The 16715-nt window shown below is 45.6% G+C and overlaps 1 long non-coding RNA gene across 5 annotated transcripts in view; it reads right to left on the bottom strand.

Annotated features, from left to right (window-relative positions):
• The window catches only part of LOC309874246, an 89162-nt gene that overhangs the window by 42031 nt on the left and 30416 nt on the right, over nucleotides 1–16715 (bottom strand). For all 5 annotated transcript variants that reach the window (XR_014316800.1, XR_014316801.1, XR_014316802.1 and 2 more), the window contains one exon: nucleotides 2894–3258. This is a non-coding gene — a long non-coding RNA (uncharacterized lncRNA). The remainder of the gene's footprint in view (nucleotides 1–2893; nucleotides 3259–16715) is intronic.

Raw genomic sequence — 16715 nt, 5'->3', positions numbered from 1 at the left:
AATGGAAGATTTGGGTCACATCCACTGCAGCTTTGCTCCACGCCCAGTGCCAGCGAGGACTCATCCAGTGTGAAGTGACACTGGGGCTGCTCTAAATGACGTGTGGTGGACAGCTTTTGGCCGGTCTCCAAACAGGCATCTGCAGAAGCACCAAGGTGACTGCAGCACAGGAGCAGAGCAACAAACAGCCTGATTCATGAGGCACACTTGAGTACCACTGGTACTCCAGAATCAAAGCCTACGCCCTGTCTTGCACTGCAGATGCACAAAGAATCCAGTATACGAGCGGTGATCACGCTTACTTTGCTCTTTCAACAAAGAGGAAACCCAGGGAACTCCCTCACATCAAATTATAGAGATGCTGTTCCTGAAAGGCTGAGCAACAGGGCTGGGAGGAGACCAATAAACACATTTTCCACATACGCTCTAAGTCTTCTGCAGGTGTTGCAGGCTCTAATTAGGTCTTTTTTTTGGCTCGGAGCTCCTCTTTATGTACAAAAGATAAAGCTCATGCTGCTGCAGAACACTGCTGACAAAGAATCTTTTCACATCCTACAGTAACAAGTGGAGAACTGGTTTGCAACTTCACTATCAAACAGCTCACCGCAAAAGTAAAAAAGGAAAGGACCTCAGATATCGACCGTGTTTGCTTAAATCGTAGTTAGAAAGCTCACACTTCCAGTGATCTCTCTATCTTGGGTGCCTTAGAAGTTTTTAGGAGCTAGTTAATGAAACACCAGGAATTTCTGTGATCGGGAAATAACCAACAGAAATGGGCCAAACAACTTTCCGGACTTTCACACAGCGGGCACTGCCAACCCTTTAAAGTTAGTTCAGGCTAAGGAAGGGAAACTATCAGCACTGAATGAATGGCTGAGATCCAAGTAATGGAGGAGCCCAGCCTTGGGTTTTCAGTTGTTTCTGAAGCCAGAGCAGAAGGTGAGGAGGCTCTGAGCAAAGCCCTTGACTGGATGGAGGAGTAGCTCCTGAGCCCAGACACCAGAGCTGGGGCTGCTCGGCGGTGGCATCCACGGCACGCATAGCTCCAGGTAAAGGGCAGAGCCTCAGCGAGAGCAGAGTGAGGCTCTGCAAGGCCTTGTGAACCTCAGCAGAGTTTAATTGGGGTTGGTAATTTGCTTCTGTGTGCTGAAGGACCTAAAACTAGGGGAGGAGAAGAAACCTAAATGCTACCATACACAACGGTATCACCCTGCATGTGTGGAATGGAACAAGAAAACATATTTCTTGGTGACTTTACCAGAGGCACAGATTTGGTGTCACTGGAGGAGTCAGCTGCAGAAAACAAACTTCCTAATTCCCTTTCTTCTCTCTCAGCTACCCAAGAAAGCTGCCTTCAAACATATGGAAGAAGCACGTCACTAGGAAAAAGAAATGCGATTATTTTCCAGCGTATTTTCTAAGCCATTTGAGACAGATTGCAACATGCCAAGTGAGTGATGGGAATTCAGCAGGTCAAGCCAAACACAGAGCATCCTGGCACGTGGGGATGCCTCTGCCCCAAACCCTGCAGGCCACCAGCTCAATGCAGAGCCCTCCACAGAGCACAAAACACAAGCAATGCACATGACCTTCCCCAGCTCACTGTTACGTTGATGCTTTTACCTCTCTGCAGTTAAACTCTGGTCTCTATGAGAGGCACAGTAAGCACTCAACTTTCCTGCTAGGTAAGGCAAAGAACCTTTTTATTCTCAATCTCTGTCTGCCATCTCAGTCTGGCCTACAGGTCTCACCAAATTCAAGAGCTTGTCAACCAATTTTGTTTCCCCGCACAGACTCTACCCCCAGCTCCATTTCCTTCCTTTAATCTGATATAAAATTGTGCTTACAAAGCATTAAGATTAAACTTCTAATGCCTCACACACACTGATGGGAACGCAGAAAAAATGTACAGTACAGCATTTTCAGCACTTTCCCTTTAGCACCTCTTCTTTGTATAGGAGAAATAAATAAACCCAGAAGCTAGATTCAAAGAGCTAACTTTTCTCCCCTATTCTCTATCTATTTAAAAAAGCATTCTTTGCATCAGCACACATGAGCAGATTCTTCCCAAAACTGCCAATGCAATTGTCAAAATTAGGATTTTGACAGCAAGCTGACACCCCCAGAGACCAACAGAATGATCCACTTCTGGTGTTTAAGGACTTTAAAAAAAAGAAAAAAAAAAAAAAAAAAAAAAAAGCTCATCACCTTCAGAAAAACAGCTAAGTCACTGTGATTATAAAAATGTACATTTTGTAATCATCACTGCAATTACGGAGTTATCTATGTCTATATTGAATGGGAATCATTTTAATTTTGAAATTTAAGCCATCTTCTTTTTATAGGATAAATCATCCTCTAAATGATGCTATTCTTCAGCAGAAATACTGTTACATTAAGATGAGAAAAAATGGATTAAACACCCATATCATCACTTTGAAATTACGGGACGAAGCTTGATAAGCAGGTTCACACACATCTGGTGTCTGCTCCAAGTTACAAATATGCCAAGTAACTGGCTGAGTGTCCGGGGGCGGTCCAGGAGGAGGAATAACGAGCCATAATGATGAGCCAATAAAGCCACCCCTTTCCTCGGCTGTCAAAACTTTCAAACATTTTCCCCAAATCCCTCGCAGTCACACCAGGTAGCTCCTGCATGCCCTAAGTGTGCAGCACCAGGCTGGGTCCCACAAGAACCTCAAATATTCAAATATTTGAAAAAAACTTTCAAATACTGCCTGAGTCCTAACGAGGAAAAGCCATCTCAGAGCACGGTGCCAAACAGTTGGAAAGGTCTTACCTTTTAGCAGAGGCTAGTAAGGAAACAAAATGATTCACTTCCTAAACATCAGGAAACCCAAATGGCTGGTAAATGAGAGAAACCTCTACGTACCTGCTGGACATGACGACTGCTGCACCAGAACTGCTCTGCGAAAGGGAAAAAATATCCTTCTGCCTTGCGCAATAATCGCTCCGTCTTGAGAAACCGTATTCCAGTAAGGGTGGCGAGTAACTACTCTGCTATAATCCTCAGGACAGACATGCTTCCTTCCCAAATTCGGTGACCAAGGAAAAAACAAAGGGCAAGAAGACGGTAGGAATTTCCCAATGCTTTTGTCTGCAGCTGATGTTCTTCAGAGGGTTTTGTGGGTCCATAAATCCCATGATCCTAAAAATCCTTGGAAGCTATGGAAAGGACTGTGCTGCTGGGCTCCTTCAGATGTTATTCCAGAGTGGTGGAAAGCACGGGGCTGGGACCTTTGGAGAGAGGAAAGGGAACAGCCATTATACAACAGCAGCCACAGGGACGCAGAAAGCACAGGCTCTTCCCATGGTGGACCACCTGCCTTCCTAATTTCCAAGAGAAATGTCCACCCACAGCTGGTAGCATCACACTGTTAAGAGTCTGGGCCAAGGTGGAGGGAATATCCCGATGTTAGGATCAGCTGTATCCTAACCCTGACATCTCAGATCTCAAATAAAATAACCTAATTTGCACTTCCTACCAGCTACAGCACACCGCCTGCCTCCATGTCCAAATAAAATACAAACCTCTCAGCAAAGTGGCTCAAAATACCAAGGAATCAGTCATAAAGATTCTAGTCATTTGACTGTATAAAACCATCGGAATTCTTTTATTTTATTTTCCTTTTAAAATCTGATATTACTAATTGTGCTGGGAATAAAGTTGCTGGGATTTTTGTTTGTTATTGTAAGATAGAAAACTGTCACACAAACACAGCCAGAATTGCCAGGCCCGGAAATAATGCCTAGCCAGCAGTGAAAGGAAACTCAAATAACTCTCTGCCCAACATTGCTTTCTAGTTCATTTGTAATAAAAACAGCAGAGAGCAGCTCAGAGCCAAAAGATTTTTTTTTTGCTTTGTTTTAGCTCTAGCAGCACAGGAAAGGTGATATCATTGTGTAACGTAACCAAGCAAATGAGTAATGAAAGTGCAAGCAAATAGATTAAATAGCACAGGGTTAAATAAAAGGTGTGATAATAATTTGTTTTGCTAATTGTGTCAATAAAGTCCTATCTTTCCTCAAGAAGCTGAAACGTCACCAGATGTAAAAAATAAGAAATAATGAAGTGAATAATTAAATGAACAAAAGACATAATTTTTCCCCTCTTTAAAGTGTTGAAGAAACGCATGCTTATTTTAAATAAAATTCCACTCACTTTGATCATATTTTCATCACCTTGAGTATGACACCTGCCTTTAATCAATACTTTGTCTTACCAGGGAATACAAAAAAAAATTGCCTTCTCTGCAGGAAAGATGCAGTCTTAACAGAACCTAGGCTAACCTGAGTCACAACTGCCACCAATGGGACTGATAACGCCGTAACCCGCTGAAATCCGGTGTCTTCCCAACATATTTAGGTTGTGAACTACAAGACTTAACACACTTTGCCCACTTCTCCCAGGAGTTGAGCCTAACGGTTCTCACTGTCAAATGAACAAAACCATTGTTTTCCCATTTTCTTCTACTCTCTCCTTCCTGCAAAGCCAGCTGGGTGGCAGAAGGACCCGAGGCTATGGAGGACCAACAGGCAGGCGGACGCGTGCTCTGTGCTTTTACAAAAACGTCCATCCCTTTCTAGTTAGGCTGTGAGGGTTGGGACAACTGATAAACCAACAACACTGATGATTAATGCTCATTTTAAGCATCTGCCTTCATGAGATGGCAGATAGGACTAGAGGGAATGGCCTCAAGTTGCGCCAGGGGAGGTTCAGGTTGGAAACGAGGAGACATTTCTTCTCAGAAAGAGCAGTCAGGCACTGGGACGGGTTGCCCAGGGAGATGGTGGAGTCCCTGTCCCTGGGGGTGTTCAAGGAAAGGTTAGACTTGGTACTTAGGGACACGGTTTAGTGGGTGAAATTGGTGGTAGGGGGATGGTTGGAGCAGATATCTTGGAGGTCTCTTCCAACCTTAATACTTTATGATTCTGTGATGTGCTCACCACCTTCCACTCCAGGCTGTGAGGACAATATATGAGGCTGTCCCAGGTTGGAATGTGGATGGAGGTCAAACACTCTTGTGCCCAGAGAAAAACCTGGGAAGACTATTTTCCAGTTCATTCCAAATTGCCCTTAAAATCCACCAGGTCATTATAGCTATCAGCACTCTGCCTGCTCTGAAGACCCTACCTCCACCTCCAGCTCTGTCCCTTCCAGGCTTTCAGCAGCCTTTTGCTGCTCTCCTTGAGCCTTGCAGTTTGCTTCCAAGCATTGCCTAACACCAGCAGGTCTCGCCCTAAATAACTGACTGAAGGTCATGCAGCTGGCTGGTAGCAAAGCCCAGCAGTACGTCTACATATTGCAAGTCACGGTCCAGCACTTGAGAAACACATTCATCCTTCTCATCCCCTGATGAAGAATAACTCTACTTTTTGCAGACAAGGGCACAGTTCAATCACCCACACGGAGGAACAGGACGCGCTGAACATGTGTTCAGCTCCAAACAAGTAAGGTTTCGGCTGCAAAAACAGACAGCAGTGCTCGGAGCCCACAGCTCCTTCTCAAGGACAGCAAGGAGGAGTCACGAGTTGAAGGAAAACAGCAGCAAGCAAAGAACTACGGAGAGTGCCCAAGGAGAGCCCCAGATGATTAATAGCCCAATGAAAAACAAGTTAGAAAGACTCATTGATAATTAAGAAATGCAGGGGAAAAGAGAAAGGAATAAGGAGTTCCACTTGTTAAATATTTACCACTAGAGTCCCAAGTGCAATGGCTCGTTTTGAAAAACAAAGGGTGTTTTTTGTTTTAAGGAAAGGGCTGTTTTCCACTTCAGCATGCTCATTACAAACCAACCACATGAGTTAAGTGCAGTGAGGGACCTGTTAAGCCTCACTATCTGATGTAGTAGTAATTGCAGTGGTAACTTTATTATGGACATAAAAACAAGCAGGGGTATTTGTCTCCACTGCTCCCATCCACCAGGCAACTCAGTCAACACACGCCGAGCTCACCCCTCCAAAACACAGCATCAGCATCCTCAAATGGTTTCACTACATTCCTGTGCAGAAACACATGTCCACCTGCAGAGTCTCCTCAAAGTCAACATTAACCAGCAGAAGAAAGGGGGGGAAAAAAGGAAAACAAAACTTCTCTATTTTTCTAGATATTCTCCATCCCGTTTTAAGCAAATGGTTGCAGGTACAAATGCTGGAAGTCAGCAATGCTTGTGGTGTGACTGAGTTTAGCAAGAGCTGTCACCACTGGACACAGTTCTGTCCCCCTTCTCTCCTTCCTTTGCCCCTGCCCTTCCTGAGGTCAGCTCATGCACTCATCAGATCCTTCAAGGAGCAGATACAATTCACCACCATTCATAGCCCAGACACCAAAGGGGAATGGTTTCCTCCCAGTTTGGTAAGCTGAAGGAGACTCAACACCAGCGTTGATAGAAAGAAGAGGGCAGGATTAAGCTTAGGCTGTCCCTTGCAACAGCATGCAGCTGGTGAATCAGTTCAGGTCATCTCTGAAACGTCTCCTCGTTTGTTACCACCCTGCTCTCAAACTCAGAATCCAAAAAGAGCTGCAGACTGAACCTGGCAGAGGATTCAGTTGCAGTATCAGGGGTTTCCAGGTCAACAGGGCTTGTGTTTTTCATCAGTGAGGAAGCATGCAGTCTGAGCTTGTTTACTTCATGGAGTCATGGAAGGACAGCAGTAACAGCGTGCTTGTCTACCCATCATATTTATGTCCTTATAACAGGGCAACTAACACAACCCTTAAACCAAAACACTTCAAATATTCTGTTGTGCTTCTCCCTACTACCACCAAAATCATAAAGGCTCCTTTTCCCACCTCACTTAGTAATGTCAAGTTCTTGGAGTAACCTGACTCATTTTGATGGCTTCACAAGGTGGTCTCTAGAGAGAGGCTTTTGCTCCTTGATCACAAAATGTGGCCATGGCTGGGCTGTGATTCACGAGGGGAGGGCACTTTGCTAATGCTCCAGCAGCCTGCTCCCAGGTGAAGGCACACCCAACTACCAGTACCAGGCAGGAGGAGATGGCTTCACTTTGCTCATTAGCCCCAAAAGTCAGTAATTTTGCCTCTGTGCATCACACCAACATACCCTCACATGGACTGCAAAAGCCACTGTTTGTATTACATAGAATCATATAATCATTAAGGTTGGAAAAGATCTTCAAGATCATCCGATCCAACCATCATCCTACTGCCAATGTCACCCGCTAGTGTCATAGGAAAACAAGGTAAAGGCCACAACTGGTTATCATGTCCCACCCTACATTTTTTCATTCAAACTGTCTTTTTAAGTCAATTCATTCAAATTCATTCAAAATTGACTTTTTAAGTCAATTCCTTTCTATGAACACCAACCAAAAGAGGCTGGAAGGTGAAAGACAAGCACATTGTGGATCCTCCAGCAAGACTGAAATCTCCATCCTACACTCTTCACAATGACAAATCATTTGATATTAAAAAAAAAAAAAAAAAAAAAAAAAAACAGCAAAACACTTCCAAGAACTACTGATTCTTTTAATAGTTCCACATAGAAGTGCACTTTTTAAAACATACACTTAAATGTTCAATTTTAGGTATTATTACACAAATCCTTCCCTTTCACATCCATTCAGGACTCTTCACCCCTACTCAGTACGGATCTGCCAACCAACCTGAACCAACACCCCAGAACAGACCGAGGGACACTGGTTTTAGAGCCCAAGTTTTCCACACACACAATGCATGTCAGGATTATACAATTTTAAAAATATTCCAAATGAGTACTACGAACAGGGACACTATTTAAAAAACACTGCTGAGCAGCAGTGTTCTTCTAAGCCTGAAGGGGATTTAACACAAAAAGCACAATTTTATGCAAATGCCCCACAATCTAACATTCTAAGTATCTAATGTCATCTTGATCATTTTTAGGGTGAGATTTAATAAGCTTCTGCTCCATCTGCACCAGCTGACATAGCTGAATCAAGAGAAAAATGTTAGTGTTCCCTAATGGGGACTGGAAGGAGATATTCCCCTAATAAAAGGAAGACAATTGCATAGAAAAGACCAAAGGAAGGAATTGTAAGGGAAATATTAATTAGCCTTGTTTTGCAATATTCAAGACAAGAATGTTTCCTCAACCTAGTAGATCACAGCAGCAAGAAAAATCATTTTATTGCATGTTATGAAAATCACCTCTAATAAGGAAAATAGCATTCCACACCTTCTCCTCTCTGCAAAAGGTGCCCTGCAATGCATTAGAGTGTCATTCTCAAGAGATACTGAACTGCTTGACCCAGAAAAAAAGATAAAAGACTATTGAAAAATACAAAATCTATCAAAAATGACCATTTCGGGCTAAGTTCCATCTGAGATGCAATCAGGCTCCCTGTGTAGCAGGAACAGACACCCAACTGCTCAGTGATGCACCAAAAGCATGGCCAATGAACAAACTCATTAAAAACCTTTTTTTTTTTCCGCTTTGTTTCAGAACATCTGTGCCAGAGCTCAGCACAAACCATCCCTCTCCTGCACTTACAGCTGTAGCTGGGTGTGGATGATGAGAGGGGAGCTGCAATACACTTGCCCTCCCTCCAGCTGCCCACTCCCTTTACACAGAAGCAAGGACATTTCAGTTCCCAAATGCTGCTGGCGTGGGATATGTGTAAGGGGAAAATAAGTCTTGTACACCTGATGCACAAGGATACAAAGCAAGGGACAGCAATTTGTGTCTCCTGCTCTCTCAGGACTGTGGATTCTGGCTTTAAAGCTCTTTTATAGAAATGCTGATCCCCAGGCTGAGCTTGCAGAGATAAGCTGTGCCTCTTCAAGTGGAAGAGGAAATGGATATTTTTTTGCTTGTTTGCTTTCTGCTTTAAATAGTCTCTGATCAAAATCAATAATCTCTACCTATCAACTACTAAAAGAAAAGATCCGTGCATCGACATGAACGGCAACTGGGAGGAGGAAGGGCCTTCCTCTGCCAGCTTGGTTGAGCAAAGCACAGCAGCTCCAGGGGAACATCTCCCAGCACTCCCCTACATACTACTGGCCACACTGTAAGAGCAATTGCAGACTTTACAGCTTTTTCTTCAGCAGATGAGCGGAGGAACCCAAGGTCCAGGTCCTGCAGGAGAAGTGGAGCACAGCCACACCAGTCCCACCTACATCTCATCTTCTGTGTTTTATGGGGGCCTCGAGAGCTACAGGAGGGCACGGCACCTGTTGCAGGTTGTGCAGTGCTATGGACCGAAGGCAGTGGAAAAGGACATGTGAGGGCGTCGCACTGCTTGCTGTCAGTACTTTGCACAACTCAAGCCATCACACTGTTTTAGAAGCGAGCAAATGCTTTTCTTAACACCTTTCTGAAAATCTACAATGGAAAGCAATGCCTGCTGCAGCTGAGCAAGGACAAGGAATGCAATACTTTGTAGGATGCCAGTCCTTTTCCTTCATTCTTCATGTCTACTTTTTGTTCTGCTCTTCACACTCATTTTGGTCCTACACACACATCTTAGGACAACCATATCTGATGGTTGTGTCTGTATCTCAATCCTGCTCAAACTAGTGACTGACATAGCCGGACATCTCACAAACCTGCACCAGTCTGAAGTGCAATGAAGTGTCTGTAGGTTCATCCTACTGAGAACACCATAGAGAGACCCTTCACAGGGAGGCTGCCGTACACAGTTCAACAAGTAAAACATGCAACAGTGGCAAAAGCACTTCCACGTCAGCACCACTGGGGCTTATGCTTCTGCTTTCTTTGGCCCACTCTTCCTTTCGGGACATTTTTCCAAACTTAGTGGGGCAAAAGCAGTGTTTTCCTCAATGCAAACCACACCTCCAGAAGCCAGTACAGCTCTATGAGCAACATCCTTTTGACAGGAAGACCCTGGGCTGACGGAGGTGCCAGAAGCCACAAATATTGTTGCTGATTTGGCTTACGGAGGGGGACTTCAGCTGTGTCTTACAGGAGGGGTCTCCCATGGCTTACACCGCAATAAAAAAGTTATGTGATGGGTGTAAAATGACTGAATTCGGTTTTGCCTTGGTAACCTCACAACTGAGCCAGGAGATGCTCGACAGCCCATACAGATCACTGCTACCTGACCATCAACATACGGGGATCATACAGCAGTGCTTCTCCTCCCCACTAAAAGGAATTGGAAAGGCTCATGTTTGTAAAGATGTTACAGTGTTACCAGCACTTCTTTCTACCATTCAATGTATCCAGAAAGAGAAGAATGTCCACTTAGAACAGTTCAAGCTACCAAAACACATTATCTACCTACATACCTGAAGCAACAACCCCATTGGGACGAGGCTGCCTGGGGCAATAGCCTGAGCTAAGTGTCACATCACCCCTTACAGAGAAGAAAGGGGCTTGGAATTCATTATTCTGAAAAGGCCTGGGTGACTCTCCAGCTCTGAGCATGTTACAAGCCAGTGGGAGGCAATCACTAGCCGTGACAAAGACCCAAATCACAGATCAGGCACGATAAAGAGTTCAGCCACACAGAAAAGCCCTTTTACGTGAACACGGCTAGAGAACAGCCCTCCCGAACAGCTGACTTCTCCGCTTGCAAAAGAAACAAAAGGCACTTCTGTATCTCGCGCAGATGCAATTACTTTGGAGTTTCACTTATGCCCAGTGGAGTGTGCAACAGCTATAATAAAGGCGCAAGGACTGAACGGTGATCACGGTCCCCGTCCGATGGAGAAAAGAAGCTACAGATAACCCTGAGCGGGAGCCTAATTAACACACAGGCTCAGCCTTTTTGGCTTTTTAATTCCGTAATTCTTTTAATTCCTTACGACAGAATAGACATTTGGTATTTACCCGTCCGCTGGCACTCGCCCAGGTTTCCATCCCTGCCGCTCTGTTCACACCCAGGCGGGCACCACTTCGCCTCCCGCGCTGCTGGCAGGCTCCAACAAGAGCCTCTTTCTTTCCTCGGGTCCCTTACACAGAGGCACGTGGCAATAAGGAAACCATCAGCTCTCCTGCCAGCCCGTGTCTAGCCCCAAAGGCCTGAAAAGAGCTCTCACAGGTACGAGAGGGAGTTGCTGCTCCATCTCCAGGGCCACTGGGCTGCATCTCACACAGCCTGGTGTGGGGGTTCTCCACTGGGCACTGCTGCAGGTACAAAAATAATCCTTCTGATCACTCTATTTTGGTTCTTTATGTTAGACCTATTCTTTAAGCATTCAGGATTTGCTTTGTTACCATAAAGGCTCAAAGCATGCTTTATAGTTGAACAAATGCTGAAATTCTCATGTGACTGCATCTCTTCAGGAGTGAAGGAGTTGCGCTAAAATTATAAAAGTGGCTAACAGTGAGATTAATTAGATCCCATTAAAAAAAAAAAAACAGCAGACATCAGCTCCTTAATTTAACCAAAAGTAAAACCAACCAACACGAGGCATTTCCTTCACAGTTAACGTTGGCTTTCATCAACCCCCCACAACTGCAACCTCCTGAAAAGCCTCCATTAACTTGGGTTTGCAATTCACATCGTCAAATCCTCCACTGACGCTGCTTAAACAGCACACATGCAACCCCAGAAGTTACAGATGTGCCCACTCCTGCAGCCACAATGGCAGTGCTGAGGGCACGGGTACAGCCCACAGGCACACGTGGGACCAAGACTAAGCAGAAAACCCCAGTGTTGGCCAAGTCTGGTCGCTGCAGAAGCCACATCAGACTGTCACGTCTTCAGGTCCAGCAAATTGATTTGTTGGTCCACAAAGGCAAGAAGGGGAGATTTCCTACCAAGCTGTTCCTTTTCACCACTCTCCAGGCACTACATCTGGCGATTCATGGCCCCTTCTCCAAACCAATTCAGCTCACCAACCCGCAGGGAAACCAAACACTGCTCTTTGCTGAGAGTGTTTTAGTGGGTCTGTGAGTAAAGCAAAGAGAAGCAATGGGTTGAGAGCCAAGAAGGAAAAAGACATTTTTACATCACTGTAAATCACCCCTTCTACAGCCGATGGATTTCAAGCATAGTATTTGGCTCCTTTTAAAGCTTAAATCTCAGCAGCTGCCTCCTTCTCCAAGACCTGGATGGGAGCTGAGCGATAATTGCTTTCTCTGAGCACTGTCACGCTTGGCTTGAGGTCTGCACTGCAGCCTGGGCACGCACCCGCACCCCCACGGAGCCCAGGAGAAGCCCCACATGCTGCGGGCTGGCACACGGCGCAGCTAAGGCAGCCGAGGTGAAGACTTCAAAACATCTCTGGGAACGGCAGTCCAGAGACATTTTGGCAGATCAGGCTCCATTTTCCTGTTACTTTTTTTAAACTCCCATTTATTAAGGGCACATGTTCAATATTCCGTAAATAATAACAGAAAGTGTTTTCAGTCAAACCAAAGCCCATGGAATAATTTGACTCATTTCAGCAACTGCTGGCAAAGCCGAATAAATGCCTACCCGCTGTTATGGGCAGCTCTAACGTGCAGCATGGTGAAGTCAATGGGCACTAGCTCAGGACCCTCTTGAGGTGAAAGAAAATATTATTATTAGGAAATATTTCATAACTGTAGGATTAAGCTTCGTCCAAACATAGATGTGGCATTGGTGTAACTAAATCCAGCATGGAAACGTTTTATTTATTGCATCAGTACAGTTGCATTATGAAGTTCCAGCCCAGAGCCCATTCTTCTGCCAAGGAGAGTCCCTCTTCTGCTTGGAGGAAGATATGCAAAGATTCCTGTCAAGCACTGGTCTCCGTCTCTACCTGCCCCTTCCCATGAATTTGTGAAAAGAGATTTTGCTGATTGTCTCATACCCACAAAGCCCCCCTTCCCCTGCTAAAATCACTCCCTATCAAGGTTTTAATACTCCTGACCAAAGCCACGTCCACTCAACCTGTTCCCACCACTCTGCTTTCCTCCTGCTTCACGTCTGCCCTTGGTCAAGTTTATTGCAGCCACACCAAGGGGAGGAAAAAACAAACACACAAAACCCAAGATGCCTGCAAGCGCGTCTGACTTCTGTGCAACGCTCTCTGAGTTTGCTGAATACACAGCCTACCACTGGCAGGGAGCTCCAGGGAACCGTCTGATTGCTCCTTGCCCCCCAAGCTGCCTCCCCTTGCTCCTGCACCATGCTCCAGCTGTGCTAGAGGGATGCATGGCCTGCCCTGGGGTTAAGATGCCTGAATGCACTCACCAAACCAACCATATTTCTTGCAATTCAGAGATTTTTTATTTTTTTATTTTCTACATTTTAAGACTGGTTATGTACTGTGCATCTTCTCACCCATTTATCCACCACTAGTATTTTTATATCACCGTGTTACACAGTCCAGACTCTTGCATGCTTAACGCTCAAGTTTTCTGAAGAGCTTGCATGCTGCTTCTGAAAGGAATTCCACCTGCTGTTGTTCAGACTAGAATGGCCAGAAAAATAAATAAAACCTGGTAGGCTTACTTTACTACTACATTAGCATCTAAAGGCATCAGAGGAATTCCCAGCTGCATACCTTTTGTTCCATGTGAATGCAGCTAGATCCTGTATTCGCCTAGAAGGACTGGCCCATGAATCTCAGCGTATTTTATGAGTCCAAAAGGTCCCTTTTCTTTTACAGATGGCGGTGCCCTGCCAGGTGCAAGGTTCGCTCTGAACATGCCTCACGTGAAGCATTGCTGCCTACCTGCGCCTTGCGTGGCCTGGTCACTGGAAGCACTGCCCCTGCAGCCTTGCCAAGAGAGTGATTCAGGTGAGTGCTCCTTGATTTGCTCCCGCCAAAAAGGAATCAGTAGGGTCATAAAAAGCTGTTTAATGGTAATGTGAGCTCACTGGACCAGGGGGAAAATGTCTGGAGCCTCTACAACTCGTGTGGCATTGACCATCCACCATTTCCACAGCTCCCCTGCCTCAGCCTCAGCCAAAACGTGCATATGGGCTTCTAGCCTCAGGGTGGAGAAAGGCACACCAGCTTGTCTGCCCAAACACCTATGTGTCAAATCCCAGCTGTGTCCCACCTACTGTGCAAGGACATTAACATCAAAAGCAGGTCCGTCTGTCACCCCTGCTGAAAGACTAGCCAAGGGGTGGCTGTGAAAAGCTGCTGCCTGGGCCCCCGGCTGCTCTCCCTCCTCCCCAAGACCTGTGTAAGAAGGTAAATCTGACGTTTAAGAAAGGCTGAATTCCTGTTGCCTGCCCTTGCCAGGGGTGAGAGTCCTGTTTTAGGTTTCTCTACTAATTTCAGTGGAATCAGCACTTCCCTCTCATGGTCACAACCTGCTTTAGGGGTATAGCAAGAGAACAGAAGATCTGTTTTCATGTAGATGGCCATCGTTTATCCCATGAATGCAGAGAGATTATTGCAGGTAGATATAATCTTGACTGAAGCTGCAGCAGCTCCAATCCCTAGGTGCGATCCAGCCTGGACTATTTGAAATTTCTTCCTTCTAAAATGCCACTCGCTCCAGAAACTTTTTTGCCAACCTCCTTCCTCCTCTGAACGCCCTCGTCTCAGGGACTATGCAGGAGCAAACGTTTGTGGTCTTTCTAGAGAAGTTTCCCTGTTTACATAAGATAGCCAACGTAAAACTGATAAAGGGAGATATTTTTCCACACGGTACCTAATCAAACCGTGGAATATATTTGGTGAGAGGAGGTCCCAAGGTTAAAGAAAGAGAAAAGAAAGGAGGGGGCATTTTCATGTAGATCAGGAGTATCATAATTAAGTGGCATTGTAACAATGGAATTTCATCTTTCAGGGCTTACAAGCAGTGAAAAATAAAAATAAAAGTGAATAGAGCAGAGTAAACTTATTCAGCCTCTTTTGAAGGAGATGGCACCTCCTACCCTCCAGCCGATGGGGCTCATTCGGCAGTCAAGATACCAACTCACGTTTGCCACACAACAAACCTCACGCTCCCACACACTCAGACAACACCTTGTGCTTCTCCAGTCCCCCAAAATCTGTCCTGTGACCCCAGAGCAGCCCAAGCCCACCAGGAGGAGGGGAGCAGCCCAGGAGCTGCGGCGTGATGCCGCGAGGTTATAAAAAGCTGAGGACGCAGCCAGGAGCACAGCAAAGCTGTGCTCGTATCACCTTTCACCTACATCCACAGAGCTGCTTTCCCAATCAAACATTACCTTGGAAAAACAAGCCCATCACGGCTGCTTGCCCTGGCAAGTCCCAGGACCTGCCTCGCTATGTCCTTGTAGGACCCAGCAAGCTGAACGATGTCAGGGGGGAAAACCCTATAGCCAAAGCCATCCCCCAGAGCAGGGGGGGCAAAACGGGTTGGCGGGGGGACTCTGGAGAGAGGGAGGTCATGGGGAAACAGCACGGCAAGGGCAGCACCAGGGATGCGTGTTGGAAAGCCCCAGCTCTCAGGCAAAGCATGAGGGACTCAGGACCTGGGAGCTGGGAGACTGGACTTCATCAACCTGCGGAGGAAAAACATATCGGAAACACATCAACCGCAGGGGAAGCTGCCAGGAGCTACCATCAGGAGGATGTTTAGGTCATGACCTGATGTTGAGTCCGTCAAAGTGCTCTCCCTGCCTCCCCTCTTGGACAAGGCTGTTCATGCAAACCACAGGACCACAGAAAGGTTTGGGCTGGAAGGAACGCTACAGATCATCCAAATCCACCTCCCCCCACCATGGGCAGGAACAGTTTTTTGGTCTGGTGATGTGTATGTAGTGGCTGTTAGTAGTGACCGACCACTTCTCCTCCACTTCTCCCCCAGGTCCCAAGCTCTAGGTCCCACTGCAGCACCCTGGGCATCGCCTGCACCACCAGTGATTCCTGCCATGCAGACACATCCTTCTCTTTCTGGACAGGATGATGTGCTCACTTGAGCTCTGCCATCCAGCAGGATGGAACTCTGATGCATCAGAAATAGCGGAGGCAGCCTGAGAGATGGCAGAAAACCCAATAAATTACCTTAGGTGTTATTTGCTAAGTTTTTGGTCTGCCTATCTGGGTTTAGACTGACAGTATGGGATTATTTTATTTTTTTGCCATCTTTTAAAAGTGCTTCAATGTCCCTTTGAAGTCCTCCACACACTGTCACTACATACACATCACCACCCCCCCAAAAAAAAAAAAAAAATCATACAAAATGCACCACAGCTCTTTTTTTTTTTCTTCTTCTTTTTTTTTTTTTTTTTCCCGATGGGTAAATTGATGTATCAAAGGAGATATGTCAGACAGACAACGTAGGGCTGCAATCACAAGACTGGCAGAACAGTCGGGACTCCTTGGGAACATACTTTCAAGAACACAGTGTAAAGATCCTCATAGATTATTAGCATTTTTTCCTACCTCAAAAGCAGCACAGATGAACAAAGCCAATGAAAATGACCTGGAAACCCATACTGAGAGTTAAAGTGCTGTGGCCTTGATTTTGATCTTGAAATAACCTGGCCCGAGCTCAAAAATCATTTTTAATGTTTATTTTTAGAATGCATTACCTTCAAACCTTCAAACTTGTCCTTTAAATAGCTTGACACATTTGATACCTTTTCCGTTTTTTTCCATGAGGCTGAAAACACGATCCGTGAAGTCACATTTATCAAGAGACGTGTCCATCATCAATATCTCAGTGAGAACTTTTCCAAGGAAAGATTTGTTCGTTTTACAGCAGATGCAGGCTTTCCCAACACCTACCACCAGGAAATGCATCATGTCAATATCCCAATATGCCAAAGCCATCCTGCTCTTTCCACAGCTACACTAAAGTTTTGGCCTTGAGTTGACAAAGCGT

The sequence above is a fragment of the Aythya marila genome (genome assembly GCF_965140915.1).
Source record: "Aythya marila genome assembly, chromosome: 2".
Lineage (NCBI taxonomy): Eukaryota > Metazoa > Chordata > Aves > Anseriformes > Anatidae > Aythya > Aythya marila.
This window is presented reverse-complemented; position numbering and strand designations above follow the sequence as displayed.